Genomic DNA, 5,788 nt, shown 5'->3' with positions numbered 1-5,788 from the left:
GTGCAAAATAACAGATATTCTTACAAAGGCATTAAATGAAGAAGCCTTTTGTAAAATTAGACTTGCACTTGGTATTATTAGAATTGCCTAATTATGTTTGATAGGGGGAGCATTATTCATATTTCTATGAATTTATGTGTTATAATTTATTGAGGGGGAGCATTATTTGTATGATTAAGGGGGAGAAAAATCACTTGTATATCTTTTTGTTGATAACAAAAGGGAGAGAAGTATTTTTGGTATTATGGTGGTTTGTCATCATAAAAAAGAGGGAGATTGTTAACTTTAGGGCTTCAATCAAACAAAGTATTTTGATGATAACAAACTCAGATTTTTTGTACTAACATTTTCAGTGTTTCAGAGTCACTATCTTGCAGAGCTCGGAAAGACGATTCCAACGCAATTTGAATCGCTCAAATTGGAGTTCAAACGAGAAAGTTATAAGCAAAAGAAGATTGGAGAAGAAATCCAACGTGGCAGTGACACGTGGCACCTTGCTGACGTGGCACACAAGTGGTCAATATTGCTGACGTGGCGGATGACGTGACGCTCCAACCGGTCACTTTTTGCTGACGTGCCTGCGGTTTCTTCACAAAATGCGGCGCGTGACGCTCAATCTCCTCCCCTGTGCGCGTGGTGCTCATATCATCCGACTATTTTTTATTTTTATTTTCATTTTCTTATTTTCCTTTAATTTCCTGATCCAATTTTCTCCAAATTCTCCTCAAATTTCAGTCTTTTCAAATTTGATTTCCTTCCTAAATTTTCATCCTTTAAATCCTTTTTATTCTCCAAATCTCAATAATTCCAATCTTTCAAAATTCATTTTCAAATTATTTCCTTTTCTATTTTTATTCAATCTCCACCCTTCATTTGCAATCATATCCAATAGCCAAAATTTATCCCCTCGCCTATAAATTCGACTTGATTTTACTCTTCATGGACACACCAAAAAGCTATCAAGTATTAAGCTCTCAATTCTCTCTACTCTTAAATTCTTGTCCTCCTTGCTCCTAAATTGGCCTAGAGTTTTTTTTGTGAGTTTTTTTTTCTAAGTGTTCAACTTGTGTATTTAGCCTTCAAGAGGTAATATTGTGAAGTTTTCTTTTAATTTTTGGGAATTGTATTAAGGTGTGGGTACACCTTGGTTTGTGAGAAAAATAAATTGGTTTGAACTTGAACCGGTAAAAAGGATCTTGGGTTTCTCTTTAGCCTAGGAAAAAGAGGGTCGTGTGTCGGTTTGGTCCTCACCTGCAAGAGGATCACTTAGTGAAATACTCAAGAAGGAGTCTTGGAAAGTGAAGTAGGCAATTTGCCGAACCACTATAATTCCCGGTGTTTTCTCCTCCTCTCTCTTTTATTTCTTATTTTCAAATTTTTTGCTTTTTATCTTTTTTTTTTAATCTTTCCAAATTGCATGATTTAATTTTTAGTGTGTTATTTAAAGTTATCCTTGATTAAATTGTCTTTAAATTTGAAGTTATCATAGCTTGCATGATTTAAGTTTTGTCTTGCATAAATTTTCTTTAATCAAATTAGTGGGTTAACTTCATTGAGCATTGTTTGAAGATAAAATTATCTAAAAAAAAAAAATTTGTAGTCAACCCTATTCACCCCTCTAGTGTTGCCTTTAGATCCTACACTAACCACGAATGTGGCCGAAAGTACAAATGCTATTCTGAAAGGAGTCAAAAAGCTACCGATCATTACACTAGTCCAAGCAACATTCTACCGAGCTATTGCTTATTTTGCTACTCGTCATGTAGAAATAGAGACTGCCCTTGAATTGGGAGAGTGTTTTACGAGGTAAATTATTCACATCTTAGTTACCCATGTTTTTATACTAACTATCGAGGTATTTTAAGTATTTGTCATATTTGTCATAGGTATACGGTAAAGAAAATAAGTCGTTGGGAACAACGTGCAACCAAACATTTCTTCAACATATTTGACCATTGAACAGGGTTGTGTGAAGTCACCACTTCCATCAACCCAATAACATTAAATGGGGGAAACACACACCGAGTAAAGTTAAGTGAAAGAACATGCACATGCAATAAGTGGCAGAGTTTTGGAATCCCATGTTCTCACGCTATGGCTACGTGTAAGACCATTAGGGTAGACTACTTTCACTACATCGAAGACTATTATGAAATTCTCACTTATCTGACATGTTATTCACCCTCAGTTCGAGCCCATCCCTGATAAAAAATGTTGGCCTGATTCTAACTTCCCAACTATTTATCCAGATGAATCACGAGTTAGGAAGGTTGGCAGACTGTGTACTTCTCGCATGCAAAACGAGGTGGATTGGAGGGAATGTTACAAGACACAGTACACAATTTGCAGACAAAAAGGGCATAATAGATGAAATTGTCCTAATCGAGCTCAGATGCGACTTAGTTATTTACTTTTAATTCTCATTGTATTTAATTGATTGTAACTTCATTTACTTATTTATTCTTTATTAATTGATTGTATTTATACAATATTTTCATTGTATTTATTGATTGTATTTATACAATGAAGGGTGTATTCTTTATTAACTGACATTATATTTGTTGATTGTAATCACATTGATACTAAATTTAATATTGTTTTTATGGGATTAGATGGACGGGGATGTTACCACGGGGCCATACAATGACTCAGTTTTGTACTTACAGTGCAACCATAAATCCAAGGCTGTTTGGGAAGACGAGCATATTGATGCAATACATTGTTGGCGAAGAGAGACTATTATTCGCAGGCAGAAGAACCCAGACCCTCGTATATTGAACTATCTACGAGCTGCTGGATTCTACGGAGTCTCTTGTATAAAATTTATACAACTAGACTGGCATCTGATAATGGCATTAGTGGAACGATGGCGCCATGAGACACACACTTTCCACATGTTGCATGGAGAGTGTACAATTACACTTCAAGATGTAGCCATCCAATTTGGACTCCCGATTAATGGAAGACCATTGATCGGGTCTCTAAATTATGACTGCGAACAAATTTGTGCCCTCTCTTAGGCGTAACCATGAATGACGCCGTTCTTAAGGGAGGTCGTCTAAGCTTGCCATGGTTAGCTGATCAATTTAATAACTTTGCCCATCTACTAGACCATGCAGATGAAGAGGACCTGCAACGATATGCTCGAGCATATATTCTCACGTTGATTGGAGGATTGGTATTTCCCAACAAATCCAATAGCAGAGTGCACCTGATGTATCTTCCTCTCTTGGTGGATTTTGATGTTGTCGGGACTTACAGTTGGGGCGCTGGATGTCTTGCATGGTTGTATAGGCAACTATGCAAGGGTGCAGTTATAGATGGAAAAAAATATTGTTGACCCACTTTTATTGCTACAAATTTAGGCATGGGATCGATTTCCTCTTCTTGCGCCTCGACTACTCCATAGATACGAGCATAACTTAGGCAATAGACCACTTGTAGTAAGGTAAACATATTTACCTCATTATTGTTGTTTTCATTATGAAAATAGTAATAGCTAAAATTTAACTTCTGATTGTTGTAGATGGAATGACAACTATTCTGTAATTAGAGCACCTACGCATGTTCTAGTACAGTATAGGCACATACTCGATACACTTATGCCTAACTAGGTAATATTTTATTCATTCATATATCATATATTCATAATGTTTCAATCTTCTGGTTAATTCATTTTTTGACACATATGCATGCAGATTATTTGGGAGCCATATAATCATCTGATTCAACTATTGTCGCCATACTGTCTCGATGGCAATTAGATATGGACATTCAGATGTCCACTCATATGCTTCTTCGTTGTGGAGTGGCATCACCCAGATCGTGTGATGCGTCAATTTGGGATGTTGCAACAAATTCCTCAACCTTGCAACACGGACGCTCGACTTCATTCACACGATTTAAGGGGCAGGCATGAGCGAGACTGGATTGCATATCTGGCTCCTTAAATTTCAATCTAGAAAAATCGACACAGTTTGGTTGTTAATGAACCTCCTATTAACAACGGTGTAGGTACTGAGCCTGGATATATTGAATGGTATTCCACTGTGAGCAGGCGATACATAACTAAAGCAGGAGCATCCTATCACTTGTTGGTATGAGTTTATTGTTTACTATGATTGTTTGATTTTATTTCTTCATTGCACACCAAAATAAATTTTAAAGTCATTAACTTGTCATTCAATTCTTTTTCAGGTCGAGCTTCCAAATTTGCCAATATCTGCTCAAAGAGTATTGCGTAGACTCACCTCGATATATCGAGTGCGATATTTCGATGGTGACGTTCCAATGGAAGAACAATGTGATCTGGTAAGACATAAGGATGTTCCTATTCAACTTAATGTTCGGTATGAATATCCAAAAACGCCAGTCGATCAGTGCACTTCCATGATGTCCTCTCCCTCAACATTTGGTTTTTTTCCAATAACCTTCAGTACACTAAGCATGGAAGAAGGACAAACTTCACATGTCCATCCAAATATCCATGACCAGTATGTTACATATCGACAACGTAGTGAGGGTATACACTTTCCATAGGAAAGTCAACCACCAAGTGTAAGAGGACGTGACGATCTTGGATACTATGTCACTCAACATGATCGATCTAGGCGTAATAAAGGATCTTCTTCCAATCGTGAATAAAGAACATTGTACATATGATTAAATTTATTAATGAAATTCAATTACGAAAATGCAGTTGAAATTCAATTATTTAGAATAGTCGAAAGTTAATATCTATATTTTTGCATAAGTTTCTAACAACTTTAAATAAAAAAAAAGTTTGAAATTAAAAGTTAATATTGAGTATATCAAATCAATCATAGCAATTTCTTAATCTCAAAATAGCAATATTACTATCAAATCAATCATAGATATTACTAAGCCATCGGATAGAGAATACTAAGCGATCAAATAGATATTACTAAGTGATCGGAGAGAATACTAAGCGATCGGATAGATATTACTAAGCGATCAGAGAGAATACTAAGCGATCAGAAAGAATACTAAGCGATCGTTTGGCTAATACTAAGCGATTATTTAGATAATACTAAGCGATCGAATTGATATTACTAAGCGATCGTTTGGCTAATACTAAGCAATCGTTTAGATAATACTAAGTGATCATTTAGCTAATACTAAGCGATTGTTTAGATATCCATTACGCGATCGTGTACTAATTTATAAAGCAATCATTTGGCTAATACTACGTGATCACTTAGGTTTTGTTATTCGATCGTTTAGATAATACTAAGCGATCGTTTAGGTTTTGTTAAGCGATCGCTTAGAGAATACTAAGCGATCGTTTAGCTAACTGTTTCGCGATCGTTTCGATATCCATTATGCGATCGTTTGGCTAATACTAAGCGATCATTTAGATAATACTAAGCAATCTTTTAGCTAATTCTAAGCGATCATTTAGCTAACTGTTAACAATCGTTTAGATATCCATTACGCGATCGTGTACTAATTTATAAAGCGATAGTTTAGATAATACTAAGCGATCATTTAGTTAATACTAAGCGATCGTTTAGATATCCATTACACGATCGTGTACTAATTTATAAAGTGATCGTTTGGCTAATACTAAGCTATCACTTAGGTTTTGTTTAGCGATCGTTTAGATAATACTAAGCGATCGTTTACCTAACTGTTACATGATCTTTTAGTTTTCATTTAGATAAATTTGTGCTAAATTTGTAGAATACAATCGGTGTTGTACATTTAACTAAGTAAATAAATAACTAAGCGATCGTTTAGATAAATTTGTGCTAAATTTACATATTGT

Source organism: Benincasa hispida, chromosome 3, assembly GCF_027475165.1.
Source record: "Benincasa hispida cultivar pf3 chromosome 3, pf3_genome.v1.1, whole genome shotgun sequence".
Lineage (NCBI taxonomy): Eukaryota > Viridiplantae > Streptophyta > Magnoliopsida > Cucurbitales > Cucurbitaceae > Benincasa > Benincasa hispida.
This window is presented reverse-complemented; position numbering follows the sequence as displayed.